The 14,773-nt window shown below is 48.7% G+C and overlaps 1 protein-coding gene across 1 annotated transcript in view; it reads right to left on the reverse strand.

Moving 5' to 3' along the window:
- Positions 1-9,976, reverse strand: part of Nfasc (neurofascin) — a 155,636-nt gene extending 145,660 nt beyond the window's left edge. The window contains exon 1 of the mRNA XM_090341348.1: positions 9,912-9,976. The gene's annotated coding sequence lies outside the window, so the exon portion shown is untranslated. The remainder of the gene's footprint in view (positions 1-9,911) is intronic.
- Between the last annotated feature and the right edge of the window lie 4,797 nt (positions 9,977-14,773).

Here is a 14,773-nt window from a genome sequence, read left to right on the forward strand (position 1 = left end):
CTCATTTCGTGCCTCCAAAATTCTTGGGTTGGGTCACTGGAAGTCCCCACAGAACCAAGGAGCCTTCTTCCTGACCCTGAACTGCAAATACCCTGAACAGAGCTGGATCTGGATCCCTGTGGGGTGTGTCTCATCGTGAAAACAGGAGTCAGGTCTGGGTGTGGTGGAGGACACCTGTAACCCCAGAGACTCTAGAGGTGAAGGCAGGAGGGTGCCCTCAGGGAAAGCATGAGACCATAAAACTAAATTACTTGAATGAACTCAAATTTTTAAAATACATTAAACAAACAAACGACCTCACTGATTTCCATGCCCAGTACAAAAAAAAAAAAAAAATGGTGGGAAGGACAGGGGTAGGAGATCAGGGCAAAATTCAGACAAACACAGTCCGAACTTTGAATTTAGCATGGGCTTGTCTCCAGGAATTTGTCAAACTTACCCCATTCAAACTTTCACTTCAAAGCCAGCCTCAGGAGGCTGTGCTCTAAGGATCACAGTTGGCTGACAGCCTGGGCAGAAAAGTCCCTGAGATGCATATCTCCAACTAACCACCAGAAAACTGGAAGTGGAGCTGTGGCTCAAAGTAGTAGAGTACAAGCCTTGAGCGAAAAAGCTAGGGGACAGTGCCTAGGCACTGAGCTCAAGCCCTATGATCAACTGCCCTCCCCCACTCCCACAAAATTTACTTCACTTGACATCACAGAGAAATTTAGGTATAAAGGATCAAGAAGCAGGGATATGTATGCGGCCAAGGTCAAGGATTCCAACTGTATAAAGCCTTAAAGTCTAGGACAGTAACTGCTAGCCACAGGCAGCAGTTTAACTTATGTAACTCAAACTTCGTATTCTAAGCCAGGCGTAGTGGCACACTCCTGGAATCCCAGCTGATGTAAGATCTCCAAGTTTGAGCCCAGCCTGGACTACACAGAAAGACTTGTCTCAAAAATATATATATATATACATACATATATTTATTTATAATATGCAAGATATGCTATGTTATAATATATAATACATAATATATATATATCTCTATTGTATATAGTATCTTCAGTCACATGAACCACTTCCCAATGGCTCCATAGCTACAAGGAATTAGTGGCTATCATGGTGCAATGAGAGATTTCTGACAGCACTAACATTGAGCACTTGCGTATTTATTTCCTCTTGGCTTGCTGGAGAGGTTTTTAGGAGCTCCATGGAATGCTGAGAAGTGTATTTTGAACGAATGAAGCGATGTGCTCAGATTCTCATGTAAACATGAAGGTGGGCAGGGCTGCCACTTGTATCCTCTTGGCCTGCATCTGTGCATGCACACAGTCTCCCCTTCTTAAGGAGACCTGTCCTGTTGCTTTCATCACAAAGACTGTGAAGTCAGATGCTGGAACCACTTTGCTGCCAGAAAACCCACATGCTGCCTCATTCTTGCCAGAATTGTTTTCAGGATCCCTTTTGTTGGTTCTATGCATTCCCTAGCTTTGCTCTGCTCTGCTCTGCTCTGCTCTGCTCTCTCTTTAGATACTTTTCTTTCTCTTCCATCTCCCTCTCTCTCCTTTCCTCCTTCCCCCTCTTCTTGCTCCTTTCCTCCCTCCCTCACTCCCAACCACCCCCGTTTCTCTCTCTTAAGACAGAGTCTCATCATGTACTGGAAGCTGGACTCAATCTCACAATCCTCCTGTCTCATCATCTGGAGTTCCAGGATTATAGACATGCATCCCCACACTAGATTCCCAGCTTTATTTTTCTAACCTGGCATCACTGGGAAGAAAATCTTTGAGAGGACAGGTCAGCACTCTGGACAGCGACACAGTCCCTTTCAGCATTCCAGAAGTTTCAGTCTTCCCTGTGTTCTATGTAGGGAATTTCCGTGTATAACACAACAGCCTTGTCATCTTTCTGGCCAGAGCCAGTTCAGCTAAGCTGCAAATATTACTCAAGAGCACCAAAACCATGTTCAATACCACAGTCAGAAAGTAAAGTTCTTTACAGTCCAGCCCAGCACCCTAGTCAATTCACCTGCATGCATTTCTCCTCTGCATCTCTGACTGTGTTCCTTTATCCTATCAGAAACAGTCTTATCCTTACACAAGTCCTTCTCTCTCTACATTCCATGCCAGCTCCCATCTCTCTCGAAAATATCCCCAAAGACTTTAGTATACATTGATTCCTTGCCTACTCTAGCAGATGCAGTTTAGATTGTGACTTACAGAAAGAACTTTAACTACCTGTCATTTTATCCAATTACTAGGCTCCAGGTTCCAGGCCAGCCAATATGTGGAAGAAGAACCCACTTTACCACAGTCAGCCACCAGCTTTACCACAGCCAGCCACCAGGCATGCAATCATGAGTGACTCAGGCCTCCAATTTGTGTGTGTATGTGGGGGGTGGTCAATAGGCTTGAACTCTGGGCCTGGAAGCGTCCCTGAGCTCTTCAACTCAAGGCTACCTCCCTATCTCTGGGCCTGGGCATTGCCCCTAAGCTCTACAACTCAAGGCTACTGCCCTATCCCAGGATCCTCCGCCCCACTTCCCCTTTTTTAGTGATTAATTGGAGGTAAGAGACTTGAGTTCTTTTGTGCCCCAGCTGGCTTTGAACTATGATCCTCAGATCTCAGCCTCCTGAGTAGATAGGATTACAGGTGTGAGCTACCATACCCAGCATACGCCACCATTTTTGATTCATAAGATAATAATATGAACACATTTCTAACACTCATGAATCAAGAATTGCCTCCATTTCTAGTTGCTCCTAGAAATGTGCTATGTATTTCTTAAGGGAATTAAAAAAACAATGAAGATACAATGAATCTTTTATAAAAGTGGGGAAGAGCCCTGAGGCTGGACAAAGCCAGAGAATCCAGGATTATGCCCCCATATGAGTCACAAAAAAAGAAACCTGGTTTCTGTCCTCACCCAAGTCAGCAAAGGAAAATTGCTGTGGCCTCAGAGTCATTTTTCTTCCTAATGAAAGTCATCTCCACACATGGAAAGATACCATCCAGGAAGCCTGATAAACAGTTCCCCCCATATAACCTTCTCTCATATGAACCAACCAACACCCATAGCAGTATAAAAACTCTATTACTAATTAGACAGAAGCCAGATCAACCATGTAAAGCCACATGAAGCATAAATCTTGCTAGTGCTGGTGTCACAAATTAAGATGTTCCAAGAAGTTGGGAGAAACTGGCTTCAAGTTTCAGCTCATTACTATATGTCCTGTCAAAAGCAGAGTTATATATCTCATAGCTAGGTGCTGGTGGCTCATGCCTGTAATCCTAGCTACTCAGGAGGCTAAAATCTGAAGATCAAGGTTCAAAGCCAACCCTTGAAGAAAGACTAGCCTGAAAGTGAAGCTGTAGTTCAAGTGGCAGAGCACTAGCCTTGAATAAAGAACAAACAAACAAGCAAACAATAGAAAAAAGTTCAGGGCCAGAGTTCAAGCCCCAGGACCAGCACATGCATGCACAGGCACATGTACACACACATGCACACACGCATGCTCACACACACACACACACACACACACCTCATATATAATAGCCTATTTTCAAAGCATTCACTTTTTAAGTCTATATACAATATGATATACTATTTTTCTCTTATACAAGGAAAATGTGAAATGCATAATAACCTTTACATTTACAAAATAAACATCAAATAAGAATGAGAATCTAGTTGGAATAATCTCAGTAACACAAGTAGCATGAGTGCATACACACACATTCAGAGAACTCTTAGAATAAAAAGAGAAGAGTTATAAAACTCACTGACCCCAGGTCTGGAAGATTCTGCTAAATACTTGCTGTTTTTTTTTTTAATTGCTCCTGCCAAAGCAAACTGGCAGCACCAGCAAAGAAGAATGGGATGGGCATCTCTGGGAGAGGTCTTTGACTTTTCTCTGCCAGCCATTGACTCTCCTCCCGGAAAAAGATCACAAGATCTGAGAATAAAACTTAGCATCTGGTCAGTCCATCCCAACTGGCCCAAATGGGATCCAGGAATGCTAACTCAACATGAAGCCAACTTTCCTGTCCTAGGAGGCTTCTCCCAGACTTGCTCCTCTGATCAGAGACACCCCAATACAAGCATAGGTTCCCACACTGGGGGCACCCACTCTTGCTCCTGCTCATTAAATCTTCAAATGTTGCTATCTCAAGACCTTCCTCAGGGACTTCATCTTACGCCATGACTTTCAATGTCATATCTCATCAACCTTCTAGCACTTTCTGTCTGGAATTAACAATGTTCTTTCAATTTGAACTTCTCATGGCTTGTAGGGCATAGAAAGGATCACATGAGCCTTCATGTCCCTTTAACGATGTGCCCTGATTCAAAGAGCAGTGCTCTGTAAATGTTGGTTGATGCTGACAATGATTAGAACCATTCCACCATCTAAGTACAGAACTAGGTTGGAAGCTAAGGAGATGGCTCCATGTAGAATGGGCAGAAAGAGGTCCAGATGAAGGACAAGAGCCCAAGCAACCTTCCTCTAACTCTGGTTGACTCCCCTGAATGACTACTCCCAGCTGTTTATTTCCTTAACTGTTTATTGTGATCCTGAGGCCCTCCAAGCCCCTCTCTAATTAAATTCATTAGAACAGATTGGGGCTTTCTTTTGGGATCCCAGAAAAATTAACAACACAATTAGCATCATAATGATGAAGAGAGGGGCTGCCAGGGAGGCCTTTCAGGAGGGGCTGGGTCAGTCCACAGGGACTAGACTGAAGCAGGGAGAGCAGGTGAAGGAGGGGAGGGCAGATGCAGACAGCTGCTTCCCATAGGAGGGAGCTGCAGGAGCTCGTTGATACCCAGAAGAGGTGACCTGTGCCCAGAGCCCTCCAGCTTTTCCATGGTAGTGCACTTGGAAGAGTTAAGACAGGACAAGAAATTAATCCACAACATAAAACTCAGACACATGGCTTCTGGGACAAAAACTTGCAGCACTCTTCTAATGATATAGAGAACCAAATGTTTCAGTCCTGCTAATGTGAAAGCCAGTTTACAGTGTAAACCTGCATGCATTTTCCTGTAAAACTTCACTGTAAGGATGAGGGAGAGAAGGTAGAGTCAAGGAAGGCCAGAGAACCAGAACCGGCCAGCTTCTAGCTTATAAACTTGATGGCTTCCCTCTGTCTGGCATCTCCGTGACTGCAACAGTCTGGGACAACAACTGACAGGTTCCATCTTCTTATAAAAGACTCCTGCATACACTGTCCTGGCTTGTTCCAACAGTGTTCTACACATCACTGTCTCCATCATATCTCCCCTATTCAAGAAGCAGCAGCTGCCTTTCTGTGACTTTCAGAAACACAAAATAGAAACTCAGAAATGCATGCTGACTGAGCCTTTCTAACACAAGAGGCTTGTGCACAAGGACAGAGCATTGGCCCCTAAGGCTCAGGGAGCTCGGTATTACATGCAGTGATTTAGTAGTTTTAAATCTAGCTCTGCAACTCGACTGTTCTGTGACCTTAAGTCATAATCTCTCAGGGTCAGTTTCATTACCTTTAAAATCAGAATCCTAAAGACGTGCCTTATGAGATGCTGTCCATAGAACCTGCAGTGGGACAGCTGGCACATGGTAAACACTAGATAAAGATGACTACTGCTCTCATGCCATTTATGTTTCTCCTGGCTTACTTTAAGTCCCAATGAAAGGAGGATGGCTCAAGGGTTCTCAAGCTGGCTGGACAGTGTGCCTGGTGACCGGGGTCAGCAAAGCTGCAGAAGTGCCTAATCAAGCTCCCGGCACAGTCATTAGCATCTACAACCCTCTGTTACAATCCCAGAGATCAAGCCATCTGCATCCAACATCTGCTCCTCAGGGAAGCCTGGGCCCCAGCCGAACACTTTTGAGTCACTGCTCAAAGTTGTGCCATCAGCTGAGCACTGGCAGCTCACCCACCTCAGGAGGCTGAGATCTGAAGATCGTGGTTTGAAGCCAGCCCTGGCAGGAAAGTCTGTGAGACTCTAGTCTCCAATTAACCATCAGAAAGCAGGAAGTGGGGCTGTGGCTCAAGGGGTAGAGTGCTTGAGCACAAAAGCACCAGACAGTGCCAAGGCCCTGTACTCAAGCCCAGGACTGGCATACACACATTTACACACGCACACGCACACACACACACACAGAGTTGTGCCACCAACACTGCTTCCAGACAAGATAAGGGTCCAGCCAAAGAATGTGTAAATCAGTGTGAGCCCTCCTAGGCTCCTACTGTGCCAGAAGCCATCCAGCTTCTGCTGTCACATTTCGCACGCTGAGAGTTCATTTCCTTTTACTTCTTTCTTTCCACACCTAACACCACTGCTGACATCAAAAGCTCAATGCACACTCACAAAAAGAACCAAATTAGACGTGTGGGGAAGAAAGAGGCTACTCAGATGGCTAAGGCTCTCTGCGGTAACTGGTGCTCAACTCTCTAGCACTTAAGAATCTCTTCTTAACACCAGTCTCTCTTCCTCTGCTTGGACTTGTGTGTGTGTGTGTGTGTGTGTGTGTGTGTGTGTGAAAGAGAGAGAGAGAGAGAGAGAGAGAGAGAGAGAGAGAGAGAGAGAGAGAGAGAGAGAGAGCGCTCAAGCTCAAGGCTAGTGCTGGACCACTTGAGTCTTAGCACCACTTCCTGTCTGGACTTCCTAATGACGGTATCTAACTTCCTATTACCACAAGACCTTGTCACACATCTCACAGCTCTTACAGTCTCCTTGCCTTACTTCTTAGACTCACTCATACGTAGTATTTATTCTCCCACTACACTGGGAGCCCCCTGAGAACATACAGGACTTCTGATGTGTTCCGACTTTCTAAGCTTTTCCAGAGTATAATTTGCTTCTCAATGCCAGTTCTCAGGAAATGGGGATCTCAACCTGGACCCAGAGTTCCTTTATAGGTGTTCTCCCATAAGTCTGCAATGGTATCTACAGGCTCCACTACACCCACGGTACACACCTCCTTGCTCTTCCCAGTAAGGAGCTGATAATATCTGAGTCTTCTCTCCTCCCTCAGTCCTCTTTGGGTGAGCTCTGAGCTGCCATTCTGCACTAACCATCCCTCTATGTGCCACCAGAATTTCAGATTCTGCTATTCAGTATCACTGTCTACATGTTCTGACTCAAGCTTTATCAGTGTTGTCTCATTAATTGGTCGCCATCTTCCATTACATGGGGAGCTCTGAGAGATCTGACAGTCTTACTTTTTTCTCAGTGAGCTCAGCGCCTAGCACATCACAGAGCTTAACAGACATCTATGGAAGGAGGAGATTCCTCTCACCTCTCCCCTGCTGTCAACTGGACTGAGAACTGCATTTCTTTGCCTTTCCCTATGCCTTCATAAAAATTACTTTTGCTAAAGATAAAAAGAAAGATCTTCACCTCCTCAATGGCCAGGTGGTTTAGAGATCAGTGTGCCTCTGGGCTCCAAACCAGCTTGGAGGTGGGGAGGGGGGGACCCAGCATGGGTCCAGAGCTGGCAACAGAGTGATCAGAGCCTAGAAATCCAAGTTGCTGCAAAAATAGGAACTTCCTCTGCTCTGATCAGTCTCTCCCTGAGAAATCCAAACTCTAAACCAAATCTGCAGATCTCAGCCACCTCTACATTGTGCACGAAAGGACTAGGCATTGTAAGTACAACCCTGTGGGTTCAGCCCACAGGGAGCCAGCCAGCCAGCCAGCAAGGCACAACTGGCAGGTCTTGTCCCAATGCACTCTGGGGAGCCAGCGCTTTAGTCAGGGAGCCTGGATTTAGCTCTCCGCAGCCTTCGTGATGCCAAACAAGGCTAACAGGGATGAGATTGCTTGCATCAAACCGGGAAATACGTTTGCTGTTAGCAGAATCCCCCCTCACTTAACCTGCCCAATCAAGTGTTTCGACGTCAGAATCATCATCCAATCAGCCCCAGACAACAGTTGCAGGTGAAGCCTCCTCCCTATACCAGGAAAGGCTGGCAGCTCAGATGCCAGGGAAGGCTTCCCTCCCCACCCCCATTGGCAATGGGGGCAACACCAGAGAAGAGTGACAGAACAGGGGACAGCCGGATGCCCTGACCAGACTCATAGTTACCTACATCAGTGGAAGAGGTTCAACCATGATCTCCCCCCCTACAGTTTGATATTTTCTCCCTTTCTGAGACCCTGGGTTTCAGCTGAGGCTCCCATGACACAGAACAGGAAGCCAGACCCTGTTTCACAGCATCAAACACAATTTATGAGGCGATGTGTCAGTCTCATTTCTCATTTGGGCCATTCCTTTCCCCTCTCTATTCCCACACCTGCGCCAGCATATGCACATTTTGGCTGAATCCAAAGACTTGGGGGGAGAATATTCTCCCTCCCAAACACCAGCTCAGTCAGGACAGAGGTGACAAAGTCCCTATCTTCTTTACCTCTTCCTGCTGAGCGACTGCAGCAGCTCCATCCACCTCACCACTAAGGAAGGACAGACCTCTGCCTCTCTTTTTCTGTCCCCACCACTTGGTATGGCCCCATTGGGGTAGGGGTGGGGTGGGTAGGGACAAGTGGAAATCCCACTCTCCATACACATTTCCCTGAGCTTCTACTTACACTTAAAGTTTTATGGGTTCTTCACAGCTCCATATAAACCAACCAACTCTTGCCCAACGGGGTCTCAGAGCCTGATGCCTGCCTCCTTGACTTTGCCAGGATTTGAAAACCACCAGGAGGGCTCAGCACAGTTCCCAAGGATGTAAGTGGAGGCGACAAGCAGGGAGAGAGAAGGTTGATGGGGGGGGGGGGGGATTGTCCACTCCTCCAGACTTAGGGAAGAGGCAACACTGCCCCCTCCCCATCATACACAGCCAATGACAGAAGGAACCGGAAGTAGACCCTGTCCTCTGGGCAGAACAGGGGCTGTGATAAGGGGCAGAGTCTTGGTGATTCAGCATCTGCCCACTCGCGGCCTGGCGACGCCACACTCATGACAGATACCAGTGCCAAAGCAAAGTGCTGACTCGGAGGATGAGGAAGAATCCTTTCCAAAATCTCCAACACTCCAGCAGGGCTCCTCATCCAGATCCACAGGCTCAGAACAAGACCCAGGCGCCTGCGGGAGCTGCCCCTCCCAGCTGCCTCCTCCCCAGCCTAGTTTCCCAGGCAAGTCCTCCCTGGAAAGACACCTGAACAGCCCGAGGTGAGGACAACGGTGGCTGGAGAGGGACACACAGAGGCCTCCCCTCTACCCAGCCACAAGCAGGACGGGACACACGACAGGGTTATGGGGGGACTGAGTCCTCAACACTGAGCACATTGGGCCTTCAGAGTCCGAGGCCATCCCTGGCAGAGAAGGAGAGCCGGGGAGAGGACTGGGAACAAGCCAGGGCCACAGCAGCACGGGGAAGGGCAGGTGGAGAAGGTGACAGGAGGCAGGCCAGAGGCAGACAGGGCGAGGGCTCGGGGGCGGGAAGAAAGGGGAGGCAGGTCGGTAGGGGCTGGGACCGGGTGCGCTGCGAGCACCGAGCCAAAGGACAGCCAGGCCCTGGGCAGGGAGACGGCAGGGGGCAAGGTGGGGAAGGGCAAGGAGAAAAGCCAATGTGGAGGGCGGGGGGGGGGCAGGAGAAGAGGGGATGGGGCGATGCTAGCCGCCGGGGCGAGGGAAACTGAGGCACGTGGAGGGGCCTTCAGGGCTCAAGGATGAGGGAGGGATGGAGAAGGGCCCGGACCGCGGGTGAGGATGCGGAGAGAGGGTGCGGGCAGCGGGGAGGCGGCGCGGGGGTCGGGTGGGGTGACGAAGCCGGGGCTGGGGCTGGGGCTGGGGCCTGGGCCGGACCAGTGGCCCCGTGGAGAGGTGGGGATGGACGGAGCGGGGCGGGAACAAGGGGGGCGTCCCTAGGTGGGCTTTCACAGCCCCCCTGCTTGGTCGCACCCCCTTTTCCCCACGGTGCCCGCGCTCGCTTACCTCCCAGGGTTGGGGCTCCCGCCTGGGGCGCAGTCCGAGCTGTCCGCGGCCGGCGCCGCCGCTTCCCCCGCGTCCCCTGCAGCGCCTCTCGCCGCCAGCCGCCGCATTAGGGCAGAGACCAGCCCGTGCGCGTGCCCGTGCGCCCCGCGCGCTCCCGCCGGCGGCGTGCGCGCCTCCGCGCCCCTCCCTCCGCGCGCACGCGCGCGCCGGGCGAGCGAGCGTCGGCGGAGCCTGGAGACGGGACCCGCGCGGCGGGGGGAAGGATGCGGCGGCCGCGCCCGCACGCCGCGCGCCAGTCCCGGCGCCTCCCGCCTGGACCCTGGACCCTGGATCCGCCTTTGGCCTGGAGAATCACGACGGTTCCTCGTGTTAAGCGCCCGCCACTCACACTGGGTGCCCGGGGAGGCGCAGGGTCCTCCTGCGGGGACCCCGGGCCGGGCGCGGGGGTGGGGAGACCGTGCCTCCCCTCGGGAGGTCTGGGCCTCTCCCACACCGGAGCCGGCCGGCAGCCCCGCAGTGAGTCCCCCTCTGTACTTAGGGCACCTGAGCAAGACACCTCCACGTGGCCTCCGTGGGTTTTGCTGTTGTTTGTTTGTTGATCGAATAGGAAAATTTGGTTGCAATGCCTGCGCGTCCTTCTGGCTTTCATTCAAGGATCCATTAGGCCCAGGCTAATGTTTCCAGGCATGCACCTGGGCTCGGTTACCACCTGAGACAGCACCACGACCCCAACTGGGAAACCATGGGACCTAAGTCTGGGTGGAGCCCTAGGGAAGCCTCCCTGTCCCAAACTATTCTGTGTACCTTTTTTTTTTTTTTTTTTTTTTTTTTTTTTTTGCCAGTCCTGGGCTTGAGCTCAGGGCCTTAGCACTGTCCTTGGACTTTCTCAAGGCTAGAGCTCTATCACTCGAGCCTCAGCACCACTTCCAGCTTTTTTCTATGTATGTGGTGCCGAGGAATCGAACCCGGGGCTTTGTGCATGCTGGGCAAGCACTCTTCAACTAGGCCAATCTCCCAGCCCAACCTTCTGAGACCCCATTCAAGTCTGTGCTGAACACCCTTTTCTATGCTCACACACACAACCTCCCCTCTTTGACATTTTCCCCTGGTTTTTGCTTGCCAGAGTCCTCCCTCTCAAATCTTTTGAGCTGTTTGGATGGCAATTAACCTATATAACCCATTCTTGCTATTCTGGGTGTTAGCTCTTGATTTTGCCCTATGGAAGACAGTCTTTCACCCACACAGACCTTTCCTGTTCTCCTGTCGTGCCTTCCAATTTAGCTATATCCTGATATTGGTTATATCAAAATTATATCACTTTTAATTCCATTTATAACTGATCTTTTTCCTTCAAACTTTTCGATTTATCCTGTTCGTGTTTGTCATTTGTGTTTGTTTTAGGTACAGTACTTATGGATAATTACCCCAATAACACAACCCTAAAATCCCCATCTGTTGTGTGTGTCCACATGCTCATATTCATTAGGTACTCCATTTATTTTCTTTTTGAAAAAAATCTCTTCTGGAATATTCTCACATGTTCGTCTCCATGTCCAGTGTCCTTAACAGTTGACATCCACAGGCCTCAGTTTTTGCATCTTTAAAGTGGGGATAATTTTAGTACCTAATAGTATTTTCAAGGAAAATGAACTCTTTCATGATTTTGCCCTCTAATAAGTACCCAATAACTATCACCCATTTTTATCCTAGATGAGGAAACATAATAGATCAAAGTTGAATGTGTCAGAAAGTTTCTACTTAAAACATTGCTATTGTAAGGTGAGCCCTAGAAATTGCTTGACTTACAATATTATAATATTCCAATACTGTTAAGTGGATGGAGCATAGGACTTGGCAGGAAAATGCTGGCTCACCAGCATGGCAAATTTAGAATAGGGTAAGGGGACAGTCAATAAGATTAAGATCCTTTGTAAACCAAAACACTCTGCCCAAATGTTAGCTGTCTAGCCTTTTCTTATTTTTCTTTATGCTTTTTTAATTGTTTTGTTTTTTGAAGACCAGATTTTGCCTCACTATGTAGCCTGGCCCTATCCTGTGCCTTCCAATCCTCCTCCCCACACCTTCCAAGTGCTGAAGTTACAGTACTTTTCCTTCATGTTTTATTACTTTTGCTGTGTGTGTATGTGACCTGGAGGTTGAACTCAGGGCCTGGGCACTGTCCCTGACTGAGCTCTTCTGCTCAAGGCTAGCCCTCTACTACTTTGAGCCACAGCATCTACCGGACTTTCCTGCCAGGACTAGCTATGAATTGTGATCCTCAGATCTCAGCCTCTGAGTAGCTAGAATTACAGGTGTGAGCCACCAGCACCTAGCAGCCTTCATTTTGTTATTGTTTTGGGTTTTTTTTTTTATACAGCAATGAAAATTGAAGAGTGAAGAGGTAGAAGGTTACCTGGCAATTTGAAACTGAACTGGAATTCAAGGACTTAGTGTGAAGAAGGAGGGTCCTCTGAGGTCCCCGAGGGGAAGAGCAGGCATTTCCTTGGTCTTGGAGCTGCTACTGGGTACTGCTCAGGAGAGGGGCTCCACCTGCTGGCGATGGACTGTGGGGCCCAGCTAAGCCTCCCTCCTTCCCACCCACAAGCTGTTCTAGTCAGGTGTCAGGACCATATACAGGTGTGTTAGATTCAGAGGGACAGGGCAAGGCCCGGTGGTATCATCACTGCCTCCCTGCCATCCACTGCCTCGAGGTTCTGGTGCAGGAAAACAGGCAGATTCACACAGTATTGGTGGAGGATAACTTGGCCTGTTCTTTAGGAAAGTGATTTGGCAGGACCATCACGACTCTCAGTATACCTCGTGCCATTAGTGCCTCTGAAACTGGCACCGGAAGATGAGCATAAGCCACCCAGATGTCTGGGCACAAAGACACACAGTGCAGCCTGTGGAGATGCTGGAATTAAGTGTGTAATAATTAATAATCACAATACACATAGTGGGGAGGTATGAAGCAGGCATGAAAATGAAAATAGGTGGGCACTGGTGGTTCATACTTGTAATTCTAGCTATGTGGGAGGCTGAAATCTGAGAATCACAGTTCAAAGCCAACCCAGGAAGGAAAGCCTGTGAAACTTTGCGCTCTATTTACCACCAAAAAAGCTGCAAGTGGAATTGTGGTTCATGTGGTAGAGCACTAGCCTTGAGCAAAAGAGCTCAGGGTTAGTGCTCAGGCCTGGAATTCAAGTTCCAGGAATGGTACAAGGAAAATAAAAATATAACTACTCAGGGATAGAGAATGGAAGAGTGTAGATTAAAGCCAGACCAAGGGGTGGGCAAAATTAATGTGACACTATTTGAGTCATGCTTCTAGCCTTACAGGTTATTCTTTTTAAACAGTAAAGTTCCTGCCTGGCAAGCATGAAGCCCTGAGTTCAAATCCCAGTGTCAACAAAAATGAATAATAATAATAATAATAATGTAATCATGGAGGCACATTTATACAATCCAGCTACTAGGAAGGAAGAGATTTAAGGCTAGCTCTGGGAGAACATTTCTCCCTCCACCTCCACTAAGCAACCACCAAGGAGATACGCTCCCCACCATCAACCCAGCTGCAAACTTTCTCTCTAAATATGCAGAAATCGTGGGTCTCTTTAAGGTTTGCCACATGTCCCTGTCTCTAGATACATAGCTAAATGAGTCCCCTCTATGATTGGAAATCCTAGAACACACACACACACACACACACATATTTCCTTCTTGCACTTGTCCTGCGCTGAACTAATAGACCTGTGAGGTTCATTTGCAGCCAGCCATAAAAGCAGACATCTCAATACAAGCAAGTGGCAGAAACATACGAAACTGACTCTCCTGAATTTCCTTGCCCACTTTATTATTCTTTATTTGGTGTTCTCTGACTTTCAGATCTGTTTCAAGCCAAATCCAACATCTGTGGCTCATGTGTATAATCCTAATAGGAAGGCAGAGATCTAGAGGATCATTGTTTGAAATCAGCCTAGGTAGACCTGCAAGAACCCATCTCCAAAATAATCAGCTAAGAGTCAGCAGGACTTTTGTGTGGCTTCAGTGGTAGAGCAGCAGCTGAGCAAATAAGATGAACAAGAGAGATCCCGAGTTCACATTTCAGTATTACCAGAATGAATGAACAAATGAGAGACCCAGCTTAAACATGTCTCGTGAAAAATATCCCTGTCAGACCCAGCCCTTGTTTGCGCCTCTGTGTTCCTTCCCCAGCACTCAGCACACTGAGTGTCTGGCCTGGAAGCTTGGGTCAGGGATTGTTTGCGCTGCCCTGTCTGGAGGAGGACACCCAAGAGTCGCTCTGTAGAGGGACTCCATTGGCAGAGGCCTCAGCCATGTGGCAGGGCCCTGGAGAGAGCAACAGTCAGCACTAGTCCTACTCTAGGCTGAACAATGGCAGGATGTTATATAGGATGTCACTAGCCAAGCAGACGTGGGCTGTCAGGTGTCCTCCTCCAGAGAGGGCAGTGTGGACAGCAGTCCCCTCTTTTAACAGGAATGTGTGGCTGCACATGTACTGTCAGCCAAGGAAAGTCCCTGCATGTTGATGTGAGGTCTTTCTAACTGGGGGGCAGTGTTCTAGGCATAGCTGGCAGTCTAGCTGACACTGGTTAGCCTGAGGGTCCCACTGTATGTCTCCTTTGCCGGTCAGAATACCTGTCTTGGCCCAAGACTTACCAATAAACATGTGCACACTGACCATATGAGTATTCAGAGAACAAGAGCTTGGCTGGTGACCTGCCATCCATAGCATCACACCATAGCCTAGGCTAGGAGCTGACCTACTATGGTGGCCAAAGGGGACAGTAAGGACTCAGTGACCCATAGTGGCAGACTGGACCCCTCTACAGGTATGGGCA

The sequence above is a fragment of the Megascapheus bottae genome, chromosome 10 (assembly GCF_031878675.1).
Source record: "Megascapheus bottae isolate mThoBot1 chromosome 10, mThoBot2.hap1, whole genome shotgun sequence".
Lineage (NCBI taxonomy): Eukaryota > Metazoa > Chordata > Mammalia > Rodentia > Geomyidae > Megascapheus > Megascapheus bottae.